The sequence below is a fragment of the Hakea prostrata genome, chromosome 3 (assembly GCF_041222555.1).
Source record: "Hakea prostrata isolate BN-2017 chromosome 3, UWA_Hpros_2, whole genome shotgun sequence".
In the NCBI taxonomy this organism is placed as follows: Eukaryota; Viridiplantae; Streptophyta; class Magnoliopsida; order Proteales; family Proteaceae; genus Hakea; species Hakea prostrata.
In genome coordinates, this window is record NC_142602.1 from 47,705,310 (window position 1) to 47,722,719 (window position 17,410).

At 41.2% G+C, this 17,410-nt stretch overlaps 1 pseudogene; it reads left to right on the plus strand.

Moving 5' to 3' along the window:
- Positions 1-15,020: 15,020 nt before the first annotated feature.
- On the plus strand, positions 15,021-16,977 carry LOC149022371 (adenine/guanine permease AZG1 pseudogene; annotated as a pseudogene).
- The last annotated feature ends 433 nt before the right edge of the window (positions 16,978-17,410 follow it).

Consider the following 17,410-nt stretch of genomic DNA (forward strand, 5'->3'; position numbering starts at 1 on the left):
TGCTTTAAGTCATAGCACCATACTTCTTTGGGTCGTCAGTCACTCTCCCTCAACCCATTCCGTATCTTGGGAATGCCGTAGTAATTGGGTAAAGTCCTCTCAAACCATGGTAGGGGATTCGGTCACCACTCTCTCACATCACCATTTGGTATAAGTATTGGCGCATGTCATGGTAAAGCCTAGCCCAATGCAGGTCATCTACTCAGTCATATCAACTCAGATCCAAATACGTTCATTCCTCGCCCCGGGCGATCCTTTCCGGTATCCTTCACACTAGAGTCAACGTAATCCCGGATTACGGACTCATCAACCCTATTGGTCATCCACAAATAGTAAACGGGAAGCTCTCACGTCCTCTCACGGGTTGGTTACCGGTCTTGAGTGCCCACAATCCCCACTGCTACCACGGGTCGTTCGGTCTCAATGCCCTTCCAATTTGGGTATAATATGACAGGGACATCATAGCCAAACAACTAGACAATCCTATGTATGTCGTCCAATAACCCGGGAAAGTGTCGATAGGCATCTTCGGAGAACATCCCATACTATTCCCTCCGATGCCCAAGGACTGAAGCGTCAATAGGACACTTCCCAATCCCAAGTTATACCTAAGCAATCGCATACTCAAGTCCATCATATCTCATACATTTAATACATCATCATGATAAAAGTTAAATCATAACATCGAAATGATCCATCACATATACAAGTAGCAAGAATAATAAATCATTATAACAAAAGCATATGAAATCACAATACTACTGTTCTAAAACATGTTTAATAGTCCTATGATATTCAAAAGAGATAAAGAAAACATGTTCGCTAAATTATGAGCATCAAGACATAAGCACATAGCCTATGTATTTATGGCAATAACCATCCTTACCTTAGGTTGAGTTGATGATGAATCAAGAATTACCGAGGAATGATCCAAAAGTAGTGTTAAGACCCTAAACAAACATAAACAAGAAGTTAGAGAAGAAGTCGGGAAGATTGGATTTCGAACGGGTCAAAATTGGCTGAGGTTGCTGTCAGTAACAAGTTTGGTCGATGGTACTTGGTCGATGGCATCGACCAAAGAGGATCGAACAAAATGTCTTCGGGACAGAATAGTGGGTTTGGGGGATTTTGGTCCGAAATTGGTCTTCCGGGGCTCGGATCGATCCGAAACTTGGAAGGATAATTAATAACAATGTAAGAACACTACCTAGCAAGTATTATCACAATCCAATGGTCCAAATGAAAACCCCCAAATTGAGGTCCTGTGTTCTAAAGACAAGAATCCTAGCATTCATGAGAAATTGATGTAATTGAAAAGGAAGCTAGAAAATAAGTTGGGGAATGGGTTAGGAACAAGATTACAATCAATTGCAAGCCAAAAGTTAGGCTAATCATACTCCACATTTCAGTCTAGTATAAGAAATCAAGTTGTTAAGCAAAGAATCATGGTAATGCATATGCAAGGATCAAGATGCAAGTGAGGCATAGAAAAAATGAAGGAAAAACAAGTATAAATGGGAAGAGACATTCATGGCAAGGTGTTTGCAAGGTTGCAGCACCTTGGCCATGGTCTCATCAGTAAAAAGAAGAAGAGAAGTGGGTAGGATAGAGAGCAAGAGAGAGAATCATACCTTATAAGATGATAGTTGGAGAAGAGAGACAATGATTCTTGTAGAAGATCATCACCCAAGCCAAGGGGGGCCTAAGAGGAGTCTTCCCACGTTCTCAGATGTTGAAATGAGTAAAATATGGTTTTAGGTTCGAGGTTTCACTTAAATAGACGAAGGAATATCCAAAAAACATCTTTTTTCTCGAATTTGGGTAACTTTGGTCGATGTTCTTTGGTTGATGGCATCAACCAAAGAAGATCGACCAAAACAGGTTTCAGCAGAAAATCCAGGAATAGTTCAGCAACTTCAAACAGGGATTCAGAGGGCTATACGGGGTCAAATTGAGTGAGGTTTTCTCCTATAAGTCAATAAATAAGTATATTTTCTAGAAATACCTTTATATCAATCATGGGAGTTTATTAGGTCCACCAAATAAGCTCACCTTCTTCGATGCGCAAGCAGGATTTGCCAGACATAGTTCAGCAACTTCGGACAGGGATTCGGAGTGCTATATGGGGTCAAATTGAGTGGAGTTTTCTCCTACAAGTCCATCAATAAGTCTAGTTTCAGGAAATACTTTCAGATTGAGCACAGGAGTTCATTATGTATTTCATCTAATTTACCCCTCTTCGGTGCGCAGATTCAAAACTAACACTGACAATGCTCTCAAGTGAGGGGCATCATCATCAATGTCCATGGACTTGGGCTCCGACACCAAATCATCAACCAAAAGGGTCCACAAGTCTCTTTTCCCCCCACTTTGGGTCTTCGGACCTACAAACATAGCAGATTCCGGGCTGGGTCAAGGTTAGGATAAGGCCGGACATTACATATCTACCCTAAGGGAAAGGTCTAGCATGACTTCCTAAGGCTTTCAAAGATAATAACACTGAAATCAAGGTCCAACTTTAAGGTCTAACATCAAACAAGTCTTTATTTATCCCAAAACAAATAGGGTGTCCAGGCTAGGTTTGGGCTGGATGTCACAATAGTGACCCAGACGGATTTTCCGTCTAGGAGACGGTCATCCGTCTGGTTGCAGAAAGCCAGACAGATTCCCAGATGGAGAGTCGTCTCAGAATCCGTCTGAGAATTTGTCCAGTTTTGAATGTTTTTCCATTTATTGGACATCAATGGCGTTGAGGGCCTAATGGGGCCTAGTGGGAGCTAATGAGGTAGAAGTGTTCTGTGTGAACGACCTCATAGCATTAACATGATTGCATGTTTTATTTTATTAAAATGGTTTTAATTATGGGTCTATCAATTATGTTTTTGCATAGAATGAAACTAGTATATGTGGGTTTGCATGAGAATTTGATTGAATGTTTGTTAGCATCTCTTTTGGTTTAAGTGCTTATCCCATAGGTTGATTATGCTAGTGTGATTTGCTGTTGCATGAGTTGTGTTTTATGCTAGAATAGTTGAACTCATCCTAGTATATAATGTCTCTAGAATAAATGGCTGCTACCAAAAGGCATAGTTGCTAACTTCGCGAAAGGAGATAAACTGAATGAGAGGTATTATGACATCTGGCACTGAAAGGTGCAGTATCTCCTAGAAGAACAGAACATGCTGGAAACCATAAACTAGACCATGTCCCCACCTGAGGAAGGTACCACTGCACAGTATCACAGGAACCTTGAGCTTTACAATGCCTGGAAGAGGAAAGACTGGGTAGCTAGGGTTAGTATCCTAAGCTCCATGAGAGATGACCTGATGCTTCGGTTAGAGAAGCATAGGACTGCAAAGTCTTTGTGGGAGGCTGTGAAGTTCCCAGGTGCTGAGAGGACTTCCACCACAAGATGCCGCCAGCTCAGACTCACATTTGATGGTTATAAAATGCGCCAGGGTCACACCATGAGGCAGCATATAACCATCATGTATTCCAACATGATTAGTGAGTTGAGCGCATGTGGGCGCCAAAAAGACTGATGAGGAGCAAGTCTCTGCAATCATCAGGTCATTGCCTAAGACTTGGGAGCATATGAAGATCTTTTTGACTCATGCTGATGAGATCAAGACTTTTGATCAAGTTGCCAAGCACCTTGAGCTAGAGGAGGATCAGATGTTGGCCGATGCCCCTCAAACTGAAGTTCTTGCTGCTGAAGCTAGCACTAGTAAGGGTGTAGGCTTCAAGCACAAGAAGGAGAGAGCTCAACCTCAATGGTCCAAGCAAAGTAACAGAGGTGGGAACATAAACAAGAGTGGTTTATGAGACATGGTTTTAGAGTTGTATTAGAAAACAATTCTTTGGTTTTGTATCTAGGTGATACAGTTTATGGTTATGGTTTTCTTCATAATGGTTTCATTGTATTGGATACAATTAATTATTCATTTAATTCTAGTAGTGCTTTTGTTTGCCAAGATACTGTGTGTATTGATTCTAATTTGTGGCATGCTAGACAAGGACATATTGGCTTAGATAGGATGAACAGGTTGGCAAGAGAAGGTCTCTTAGGCCAAGGTTCACTATTTGATTTGCCAACTAGTGAGTCATGTCTAGCAGGAAAAGCAACTAGAAAACTATTTAAAAAGGCTTTGAAAGCCTCTCTTCCTTTAGAACTTATCCATTCAGATGTATGTGGACCCATGAATGTGCATACTAGAAAAGGACAGGCTTACTTCATCACATTCATAGATGACTATACACGGTATGGTCACATTTATCTAATTTCTCATAAGTCAGAAGCTCTAGAATGTTTTAAGAAATTCATGAACTTAGTTGAGAATCAGTTAGATAAGAAGATTAAAACTCTTACGGATAAAGGTAGAGAGTATCTCTTCGATATGTTCAAAGGGTTGTGTGATGAAAAGGGGATATCTAGACAACTTACTATTCCAGGGACTCCACAGAAAAATGGGGTTGCTAAGAGGAGGAATAGAACCTTGCTAGACATGGTGAGATCCATGATGGCGTAGGCAAATCTTCCCATCTCTTATTGGGGAGATGCTTTGATGACTGCTGCCTATATCCTCAACAGAGTTCCAACCAAATCGGTTCCTTCCACACCATATGAGTTGTGGACCGGAAGGAAGCCAGATTTGAGTTACTTGCGCGCATAGGGATGTGCAGCATATGTTCACTCTACTTCTCACCAATATGGAAAGCTTGGACCCAGAGGAAGAAAGTGTATCTTTGTGAGATATTCTGAACCCTCAAAGGGCCATGTCTTCATTGGACTAGATGAGAGTGAGAGGAGAACGGAACTTGAGTCTAGGGATGCAACATTCTTGGAGAATGATTTTCCATCTCTTTCAGGAGTTTACAAAGAATCATTGGAATTCTTTAAGATACAAGATAGTGGTCTTGTCACTCCAGGGATTCAGATTCTGGATAATGAACCTGGGGTTCATCCAGAAGATCCTAGTGGGAGTGAGAGTTTAGATGTGATAGCTACTTCTGAGGGTGAGCAATCTGACATGCACTTGCACCGTAGTGGGTGCGGGCTAGTTCCTCGTCGACGTTTCGACATAGAGGATGAAGCCTACATGGTAACTCCTGAAGAGATCGACTGTGAGATGACTTCAGTCAATGAGCATGAACCGAAGAGCGTGCAGGAAGCTCTTGCGGGGTCAAGCTCAGAGGAATGGTTGAAAGAAATAGAGGAAGAGTTGGAGTCGATGAAAGTTAATCATGTTTGGGACTTGGTTGACTTGCCGCTAGGCCGAAAGGCAATTGGGAACTAGTGGGTTCTCAAGATCAAGAGAAAGGGGGATGGATCTATTAAGAGATTCAAGGCTCGTTTAGTGGCTAAGGGCTACACCCAACAAAAGGGCGTTGATTAAGAGGAAACTTTTTCCCCTGTGGTTATGTTTGCCTCAATTCGCCTCATACTAGCCATTGTTGCTCAGTTGGACTTGGAGCTTTATCAGAAGGATGTAAAAACTACTTTTCTCAATGGAGAACTTGAGGAAGAGATCTATATGGATCAACCTCAAGGCTTTGAAGCAAATGGACTTGAGCGCAAAGTGTGCAAGCTTAAGAAGTCCATATATGGCTTAAAGCAAGCATCTAGACAGTGGAATGTGCGCTTCCACCAAGCTATGATGGAAAATGGGTTTTCCATGCTTGAGGAAGACCACTGTGTTTACACTAAGAGATCTAAGAGATCTGAGGTAATTATGTCATTCTGACACTGTACGTAGATGACATACTTATGGCTAGTAATAGCAAGGAGCTATTGGAAACCATTAAGAAATGGTTGTCCTCCGTATTTGATATGAAGGACATGGGTGAAGCAAGCTATGTGCTTGGTGTCAAGATTGTCAGAAATAGGCAAAAGAGATTACTGGGTTTATCTCAGGAGACCTATATTGACAATGTCTTGACGAGATACCAGATGCACAACTGCAAACCAATTGATACTCCAGTGGAGAAAGGTTTGCATTTGAGCCTTGATATGGGTCCTAAGACTCCAGAGGAGAAAACCAAGATGGAAAGAGTTCCATATTCCAGTGCAGTGGGTAGCCTTATGTACGCTATGATGTGTACTAGGCCGGATATTTGTTATGCAGTGGGTTTGGTTAGTCGGTACCAATCAAACCCAGGCATAGAGCACTGGAAAGCAGTCAAGAAGATATTGAGATATCTCAAAGGAACGAGTAACTACATGCTGTGTTACCAAGGATCGGATTTGCGCTTAGTTGGCTATAGCAATGCCGACTTGGCTGGAGACATTGATGAGCGCAAATCAACCTCTGGATATGCTTTCTAGCTGAATGGCGGGGCCATTTCGTGGAGACCTGTATATCCCTCTCAACCATGGAAGCAGAGTATGTGGCATGCTCAGCTGTGGTTCAAGAGGCTGTTTGGTTGAGAAGATTCCTTCGACATACTGGAATTGTGATGACATTCAAAGAGGCTGCCTTTGTCTACTGTGATAGTACGACAACTCTTAGCTATGTCACGGACCCCAAGTATCATGGGAAAACCAAACATATACAGTTGAGATATCACTTTGTTAGAGACATTACATCAAGGAAGAAAGTTGTACTTAAGCACATATCCAATAGTCAGATGGTAGCTGACCCTCTTACCAAACCTATAGCAAAGGATATTTTTATTTCTCATGTAAAATCCTTGGGCTTGCGTAGATTGTAACTTACTTTTGTACTGAGACTTTCTTTTTATTGAGTAATATGAGTTCATTCCAGCATTTATTTTATTCACTTTCTGTGTGATTGTGTTACTTCTAGCATAAAACAAGATATGTCAATAGGCAAGAGAATGGCTCACTCACACGAGCATTCGCCTCTGGCGCCTTGGAGGTGAGCAAAGATGAGACGGATTGTGAATGACTTTGTGTAGGTCAATTCATAATCATGATGTCGCCTTGATTTGGAATCAAGATGAGCTTCTTTATTGTGAAGAGAATCTACATGAATGTTTCCACTATTCATGTTGCCTATAGGAGCCAAGTGCGAGTACTTTATGTGGCGCTAGGGTGGCGACAATAAAGTAACTCGGGTTAGGCGCAAGAGGTTGCGACTAGACTAAGACCTGTATGGTGTTGAGATGGACATACATTCTATTGTATATATAATGTTCCACCATGGCAAGTATATCATACTATGTGTGCTTAGCGATCATTGGAAATAAGAGGATGGATCCCTGCTCCTCTCATTGTGTGAGTCCTGGACTTTATGGTCCATTAGTGTTCTTAGTGACTTTCGACGACATCATGAAACGAAGGATTGATGTGGCTACTTTGGGGTGTTACCTATGGTCATGATAGATTCGACCTAAAGGGGCACTACCGGGAAAGGAGTCAATCCTAAGTGTAGTGATGGTCTGGTGCAAAAGAAAATGTTTGATTCAACTACACCCTAAAAGTGTTTGCTAGCGCCAACTGTATGTGTTACAGTAGTGAACATTTTAAGGACAAGAAGGTGATCTCTCAGAGGGATCGAGATACCTTCAGTCTATTGAGTTTGAACAAACCTAGGACACTGTGTTATACTAATGCTTATTTGATATGTTTCTTTGAGTGATGTGTCATTCGGCCTTCTTGGTAAGGTTTCTAGTTTGGGGCTCACGCGTGCAGGTATATCACCGGTCGCACAACCCATTTTTCCAGTATGATTTGTGGATATTAGTGTCTGGGACACAGGTGATCTATGTATCTGGGATACATAGTGAAGAGATCAATATATATATATATATATATATATATGGGATATACATGTGTGTCTGGGACACAAGAGGTCTATGTATCTGGGATACATAGCAGAGAGATTGAATATGTATATTTGGGATATACATGTGTGTCTAGGACACAAGAGGTCTATGTATCTGGGATACATAGAGAGATTGAATGTGTATATCTGGGATATACATGTGTGTCTGGGACACATTGAAAGATTAACACTTGCCCTTGTGCAAGTGGAAGCTGTTGGAATTTATTAATATAATTAATAAATTAAATGCCCAAGGGAAAAATTTGGAAACTCACTATTAGGGCGGTTACAAAATAGGGTTATATATTTTGTTAACCACCGCATAAGTGAGTGTGTTTACATTACGTAAGTTTTTTCCAAGAAAAGGAGGCGGCTCCCATCTCTCTCTCCCTCTCTCCAAGAAACGCAGGAAGGGAAACCTAGTGGAGGTTTCCTTCCTTTGGCTTTAGATCTTCTCCCATCTTTTATTCCACAGGCATTTGGGTTGTGGAAACACTTCCCTTTCCTTGTGATTGTGGAATTATCCCGGTAGAGATTTGGTGGTGGAACGAGAATGTGGATCCAGATTTACTTCCGTTGCGTATACTTCATATTTAGGAAAGCGAATCCAGGTAAGGATCTTTCCCTTGTCATCAATTATGGAATTGAAAATTAATGGAGTATTACCTACAGATTCCTTTGGACCCTCGTAGATGCATATTATGAAGAACCTCTTCTTTCTTCCATCCATAACCATGTAGTCGATAGTATTCTTATCCTTATATAGAATAGAGACATTCAATTCCTTCAACCAGCATAGTGCCAAACCACCTGAGGTTCCCACTGGCTCTAGCGTGGTAAATTCATAAAACTTCAGTCTCTTGCATATCCTTTCTAATCAATTTTCACCTGCCCTCGTCTCCATAAGAAATTTTTTTCCTTTTTCTCTTTTTTTGGGTAAACGTCTCCATAAGAAATAGAAGTTATGGGTGTTCATACATGGAGAGATTACTGAGGCTTTGGACAATCAAGGCTCTCTCCAGGCCTTGACAGTTCCAACTCATAATCTTCATGGGTCCTCCTGGAGCTACTTGATAACTCACATAGCTTCTAGTGTTTCTTGTTTCAAGTAACAAAAAAGTTGGACATAAATTGTCTGATAAAATTATTTTGTTTGTGGTGATTTTTGCAACATAAATTGAAATTTATGAAAATTTTCCACATTGATAAAACTTTGACGCATTGTTGTTGTGTCCACTACAAGAAAATGTGCTATTGGTGACGCTTTTATTTTTTAAATAGTGGCAGTTTACAATAAACCGCCACTAATATATGTTAACTAGTGGCGGTTTTATCTTAAACACCACAAATATGCCTAGACTTGCCCACCAAACCCAATAATGGAAAGAATTATATATTTAGTGGCAGTTCTTTGGAGACCGCTGCTAAATATTAGTCATTAGTGGCAGTTGTTTGGAAACCGCCACTAAATATTGTGGGCTAAATATCGCTTAAAAACCCGTTATTTAGTGGCGGTTTTTGGTAAACCACTACCAACAATCATCTAATTAGTGGCAGTTTGTCATAAACCGCCACCAAATATTAGAAGATTAGCAATGGTTTGCAAAGGAAATGCCACCAAGTTTCTATATTTCCTTGGAGGTTTTATGTATCCGCCACAAAAGCGACTGAAATTTTACGGTCCCGCGTTGCTCTGCGCGCCCCCCTTTTTTCACTTGGAAGATGAAAAGTCCTTGTTCCTTTTTTAACTCTCTCACAATCTCTCATTCAGTTTCTCTCTCTTTCTCTCGCAATCTCGGCTCATCTCTCTCACCGTTTCTCCCTCAAGCATGAAGCGAAAGAACCTAGTTTTTATCTTCGCATCCTCCCAAGAGAACAAGAAGTTGAAGGAGATCACATTGAAGGAAACCTTGAAGGACCATTAGTTGTTCCCTTGTTGGAATCACATATTCAAGTACAAATTTTCTAGTTCCATGGAAATCTGAAGTTGCAAATCAATCTCATTGAAGGAGAGGATCAGGAGATTCGTCGTTCCTTGTTTTGACTCACTCGCGCTATTTGTAAGGTTTCTTTCTGAGTCTAGAACTGCTATAGCTGGTGTACCTTCGTCCTTAGCTCTCTTCATTTTCTAAGCTTGATTCTGAGATGGTTTCATTCACATTGTCTACTTGCTAGGTTCAGTATAGTTCCTGTGACATAATAATGAAGTCCATGGCTTTTCCATTCTTATTGTGTAGTACTTTAAGGTACATGTGGTTCCCCCTCCCCCCCCCCCCAAATCATAGCCGTCAATTTGTTACTGTCGACATAAATTTTATGTTTTCTTAGTCTTCCATGCATGGTTATCCTAGAAAGTAAGACACTTATTAGGGAATAAGATAATGTTCCAATTGTAGGCTGTTCAAACAGTACCTCCTCATTCTATGTGTCAGCCAAATGTCATCTCGGTTGTTTTAATTCATTGCAGCATCAGGTAGGAATTGGTGACCCTTTTAATTTTTATAAACCGCCACTAATGAGATATATTTAGTGTCGGTTTCTCTCTAACCGTCACGAGTGGACAAAAACCCACGTTTAAACACCTGATAGTGGAGAGTGAGTGAAAGAAGCGCACATTTAGTGGAGGTATGACTTACCCATTTTATATTGGAAGGTTTACAGGATATAAAGATTAAATGATCATCCAACATAAATTGGAAGTTCCTCATCTCATTGAAACTCAGATTTACCAAAAGTGGATTTCTATGTTGTACTTCTGCATTTACCTAGCACTCTTCCCACATTCAGTAACATTTAATGTGAGTGATTTGTCTAATTTCCTGGAGAAGGTTAACAAAACATTGTTATAGTAGTCAGTGCAATGGTCTTTGTGTAGAAATCTTCCAGATATTTGTTTGTCCTTGTATTTGTATCAGTTAAATCTATTTGCAAAGTAACCTAAGTGCAGGAATGTCATTCTTAGGGCATGTGGAATCCACCACTTCATACTTTAGTCCAATTCTAACACTTAAGGCACTTGCAATATGAAATAAGTTTTCCTCCCTCACCCAAGTTTCTAAAGCATGGTTTAGTTAAGTACTTCGGTCTCAGTGACAATGGGAGCTTATAGGAGTGCAGTAAAATCCTGTCAATAAAATGGAATTCATTGAATTCATTGGCTCTTACTTTTTGTGCATATCTAACTTACATAAATTAATTTATTAGTTGATTATTTTACTAATTGGTGCATTTTCATTGCAGGAAATCAAAGAGGTGTAGTTGCTAATTTTACTAATTATGCTAAAGAACTAAAAACCCTTCTTTTCTTATTGGAATTCTTTATTTCTTCTTAAATTTTGCTTCATTTTCAGGTTCTCTTGCCAAGTGCTTCTACAAATAAGCTGTCCATTACACTAGAAGAAGCAGAACACTACCCTACCTTAATCATGGAGGAGCTTCACATCTCCAAACAGAGCTTTGTTGAGGTAAGTGGGAAGCATCAATATAGGGTTGGGATTCCTACTTTGGTTCAGCTGTGCTATTGAAGTTTATACAGGATTCCGCTTATACAGAGGCTTCTTTATCAAAGTTAGGAGTCCAGTTCTGTATGAGGAGGGTTTGGTTAGGAGTCTAGTTCTGTGCTATTTGCTTGATTCTCTTATCTGCAAAAACTTAAAAGAAACAACCGAGTAATTCTTGTAATCCTTTTTTAGGATTTCAAAGAAGTAATTGGTTGAGCCATTCACAAATGATCCAAGGAGTATCAGCTTGTAATGTTGTGGATTGGATTTTGTATTGGGTCACTCTCTGATTAACAACTTAGAAACCCTGTAAAATTTCTCATTTGAATTTTTTGCACTGTGTTGGTGGGTCAATGCTAGGTCCTTATTGTCATGAAGGAGTATAACGGGGAAACTACAGTATTTTATGGTTTGAGAAGTCAGGAAAACTAGTCTACAAATTTTTCGTATGCGGGGAAGAAGGTCCTGATCCAATCCACGCTAGCTGCCATACCTTCCCATTTTATGTCATGCTTCCAGCTCCCAGCATCAATCACCAACACTCTTGATAAGCTTTCTCGGGACTTTTTCTGGTCTAATGGGAATGATAAACAAGGACATGTCCACACAGTCTCTTGGGAACACATTTGTCGCTCAACTAGAGAAGGTGGCCTTAACCTCAGGCACAGTGCCGCTTTTAACCTCGCTCTTCTGTCTCGGAAGGCATGGGAATTACTAAACCCCTCTGAATCGCTTTGGGGTAGATTGATGAAACACAAGTACTTCAAAAATGTCACTTTTTTAGAAGCGAGTTCTCCATCGTCGGCTTCCTAGGGATGGAAATCGATCCTTAAAGCTTGAGATCTTTTGCGCAAAGGTCTGTTTCTACAAATCGGAGATGGTACCCAAGCTAGTCCTTGGAATCTCAACTGGGTCCCCAATCAACCTCCTGATCAAGGTTGCTTTCCTGCCGCCCATCTTCACATAAAGGTTTCAGCATTCATCAATCCTGCAACAGCATCTTGGTATCAGGAGAAGGTTTTTGACTGGTGGCCTGTTGACCTGGCAACCAAGATTCTCAAGCATTCCCCTCCCCATCTTCCCACAGGCTGATCGATTTATTTGGCAGCCCACTTCCTCAGGAAAGTTCACAGTTAGCTCTGCTTACCGGTTAGCAACTCCTTCTCCCTGCTCCCCCCCCCCCTCCGCTCCCCATTTTAACTGGCTTAGACTTTGGCATATCCCATTACCTCATAGAATTCTATTTTTTTTGTGGAAAACAGTATTAGGGAAACTACCTATGGCCGACCTGCTCCATCAAAGGGGTTGTTGTGTACCGCTCAATTGTCACTTCTGTGGCCATTACCCTTTCTCAGCCCACCACCTCTTTACTAGATGCCCTTTCACCACCAACTTATGGCATTCTCTCAACCTTCATCGATGGGAATCCACAAGTCCTTTCGAACACCAACTCCAAACCCTTACCACTCAACCGATTGGCTCTTCCTCTAACACACAGCAACCATTACACACCCTTATAGCTCTCTCGGCCCTCTAGGGCTACTACAACACGATTCTCCACTCTTCCTCTCCCCCAAAGCTCCTCGAAGCCCTATCACGTTTACAACATGCAATACATGCTTTTTCACCTTCAACATCCCCTACTCCCCTCCCTAGTAAACCTATCTCACTCATTAGGTGAGAACCTCCACATCTGGGTAAGATTAAATTAAATGTGGATGGCTCTTCATGTCTTAATCCAACATGTTCTGGGATTGGTGGTATAGCTCGAAACTCTTCTCATCAGATGGTGTTTGCGTTTGGACAAGGAACGGGATCACAAGACTCTCTTACAGCTGAGGCACTCGCCGTTCGTCGCGGTCTTAGCCTTGCTCTCGACCTCCAGATCACTTATATTCAGGTGGAAAGCGACAATCAGGCGATTATCTTTTCCCTTACACATCTGGAATCTCGTGGAAGTTGGAAAATTTCACACCTCATTTCTGATATTCGGAGGCTGGCTGAATCATTCATTGAATGTTCTTTCTCCTACATTCCTCGTGAAGCCAACTTTGCTGCCGATGCACTTGCTAAATTCGCGGCCCACTCTCAGGATTGGTTTCTGTACCGTTTTTCCCCACCCCCTTTCTTAGTTTGGTTTTTACTCTTCGACTCTTTAATGTGTAAGATCCTCAGGGGATTTCAGTTAGATAAATAAAGTTTTAATCTTCCCACCCAAAAAAAAAAAGTCATCTTTTTAAAGCTTGAGTTTGTTTATACATTATAATTTTTGGAAGGGGATGACCTATGATTGATGAGTGAGAGGGGCTGAAGTCGCAAAATCAAGAAGGGAAGATGCTAGGGTGAATTGCGACTAGGTTGGGGTTGATTTAGGTAAGAAGGGTTGGGGAATGCTATGGCAGAAGTGGGAGGGAATGGGAAGGCTGTAGATAGGAAATATCAGACAATTAGTGGCGGTTTCTTGTTTACCGCCACTAAATATTACAAAATTAGTGGCAGTTTTGTGTATACCACTACTAAATAAGCTAAATTAACCCCTACCCACTAGTGCAAAGACTATTAGTGGCAGTCCGCCGGTAATATCATATAATTAGTGACGGTTTAAAAACTGCCACTATTTGCACCTTACACGCGCGGAAAAAACCGCCATTAATAGTGATTTTTTTGTAGTGGTCTCTCTTAGCAAAAGTTGGGCTCACTAATTTAAGGGAAACAATTTTAGAGAGGGATATTCACGGATTTTGGCATCTTAAACACAAGAACCACGCTAAAACCTTCTAATACTACGATAGAACTCTTTCTATTATGTATCTTTCCCGAAGCAAAAGCTGGGCACGCTAGGCTTAAGTGAAACAGTTTTAGAGAGAGATATTCATGGATTTTGATATCCTAAACATAAGAGCCTTGCTAAAACTAATCTTATACTTCAAGAGAACTCTTCCATTTGTTGCTTCTTCAACCCTAATTATAGGGATCATTCGATTCTTTATTTTCTCTATCTACAATGACTAAAGTACCTCTTCATCTTCTTTATCTTTTATGAAACCACAACCCCTGACTTTGTAGGAGGGATTCCTATTCATCTTCCTATTGATAAATTGTCTACTAGCCTATTTTTGTTTTCATAAGCAAGTTTATCAAATGACTGTGAAAATATTTCTACCTCCAGAACACCCAAAACTGCTTCTGATGTTTCCTTTTAATTTCGTAGTGCATCCAACAATGTCTCCCGTAATGCAGTATTAATGCCTGAAACATGCGATTATTATTTATTAAATCACTATTAATTATTTCTCAATGCATCTTCGTTTTTTAAATCGTTAATCCAATCCATGATTCCCATGGATTCAGTGTATCACCTCTACCAAAAATAAAAAAGTGTATCACCACAATATCTCACAATATAATTCCCCAAACCCAAACTTCATCCCATGTTTCGGGCTCAAACTCCCAAATACCCATCAATAAACTAGCCGTTTCATTAAATTTCTCACACATAATAGTAACTGCTTGGTTTTGACAACTCACCTTGAACTGTGAGCCCTACACAGAAAGGGAACTCTTCATTGACCTCCACGTGTCATTCTACTTAATGAAAATTGACTTAATTTGGTAGTTTGCGATACACAGTAACATTTGCACCCGAGCCGAAAAGATCTCCATGCCTCAACATGGAAACACAGCTGAACCCACGCTGCTTGACAGAACGTCACCACCACTACCATATTCCATTACGTCTATCTCTCTCCCTCTCTCCCTCTCACTGTTTCAGATTTATTTATAAGAGATTTTCTAATCTCCGAACTCTCATATATTGAAGCTCTTTTCCTGTTCATCTTTCTCTTTTCTCTGTGATCAAATCAATCATGGAGTCTCGAACGTCACGCTCCATGACGTCCCGGGTTAACTCGTTCGTAGCAGAAAGCCGAGTCGGAAAATATTTCAAAATCGACAAACGTGGCTCCTCTTTCACAACCGAGCTCCGTGCCGGCACAGCCACCTTCCTCACCATGGCTTACATCTTAGCAGTCAACGCTAGTATTCTCACTGATTCCGGCGGAACCTGCACCGTCGCCGACTGTGTTCCTCTCTGCAGCAACCCTTCCATCTCTGTCACCAACTGTGCCGCTTCAAATTTCACAGTGATCCAACCCGATTCGTCATGCAAGTTCGACCCAGTTAACCCAGGTTACACAGCTTGCCTTGCTAGAGTCCGGCAAGATCTTATCGTCGCCACCGTCGCTTCTTCTCTTGTCGGTTGTGTAATCATGGGCCTCTTCGCTAACCTTCCTTTAGCTTTAGCTCCTGGTATGGGTGCCAACGCTTACTTCGCTTACAGTGTTGTTGGCTTCCACGGCTCTGGCAACGTCACCTACGGCACAGCTTTAGCAGCAGTATTCATCGAAGGGCTTATCTTTCTTTTAATATCAGCAGTTGGGTTAAGAACCAGACTCGCTAAAATCGTTCCTAAACCGGTTCGTGTCTCTTCTGCTGCTGGAATCGGTCTTTTCCTGGCATTTATTGGTCTTCAAAGCGGTGAAGGACTCGGGCTCGTTGGGTTCAGCTCAGCCACACTTGTTACTATCGGCGCGTGTCCTGCCAACTCACTCGCTTCCGTCGCACCTGTAACGACTTACCCAAACGGCACCGTTACGCTAATGCCTGGTGGTACCGTTTCGGGTGGCATTCTCTGCTTAAACGGTCAGATGCTAAGCCCGACGTTCTGGCTGGGTGCGGTTGGTTTCGTTCTAATCGCTTATTGCCTTGTGAAGAACATCAAAGGAGCGATGATATACGGTATAGTATTCGTAACGGCCGTTTCATGGTTCCGAAACACACAGGTGACCGCGTTTCCTGATACCGACTCGGGCAACTCGGCTTACCAGTATTTCAAGAAGGTAGTTGACGTTCATGCCATCACCAGTACTGCGGGAGCATTGGATTTCAGGGGTATAGGGCAGGGGTATTTTTGGGAAGCTCTTATAACATTTCTATACGTAGATATACTTGATACCACCGGAACGCTTTACTCAATGGCTCGGTTCGCCGGGTTTGTTGACTCAAACGGCGATTTCGAAGGTCAATATTTCGCGTTCATGTCCGATGCTACATCGATCGTGATTGGTTCGTTGTTGGGAACGTCACCGGTGACGGTGTTTATAGAATCGTCAACGGGGATAAGAGAAGGTGGAAGGACCGGGTTAACGGCGTTAACGGTGGCAGGATTTTTCTTATTGTCGTTCTTTTTTACGCCGTTGTTGGCTTCTATTCCTGTTTGGGCGGTTGGATCACCGTTGATTTTGGTTGGTGTCTTGATGATGAAATCTGTGGTGGAGATTGAGTGGAATGATATGAAGCAGGCTATACCAGCGTTTGTGACGATGATACTGATGCCAATGACGTATTCCATTGCGTATGGTCTGATTGGTGGGATTGGAACTTACATTGTTTTGCATTTATGGGATTGGGCAGAGTTGTTGCTGGCGAAATTTGGATTAATAAAGAGAAGAAACAAGGAAAAGAACGAGTTGGTTCGGGTAAATGAGTCAAGTGAACTTCAACTTGAAGAAGGGCAGAGGAAAGGATCCGAAATTCAGTTAGCAGAATAGATTTATTTTTCGAATTTGTTTTTTACATAATTCAAAAGAGTCATACAAGTTTTTTTTTTTTTCCCTTGCTGTTCTTATCATTGTGGAGAAATGTAAAAAGAAATGTTTTTTTTTCTTAGATGTGAGATACTATTAAAGAGAAATTCTTTTATATCAAAATTTCAAATTTGTCATTACTTTAATTTTTCGCACTAGAAGAAAAAAGGAAACTCTTGTGATCCATGCCCTTGGGGATTGAGAAAAAATCTGGTATGCCAAAGGTAGAGCTGCAAGCAAGGAATGTTGAGATGGAATGTGGTGAGAGGATGTATCTTTGAAAAAAGAAAAAAAAAACTGCTCACTTGAGAAGTAATGCTCCCTTTGGATTCATAGCAATTTATATCTGAATTTATTTTTTGATTATTATCAACCATTTATAGTGAACATGATCCTACAGAAGGGGCAAGGAAGGTGTGATAGAGGTGTAGATTCGAATCATGACTTCTTTGGACTTACTACTTCTATATAGGAGACT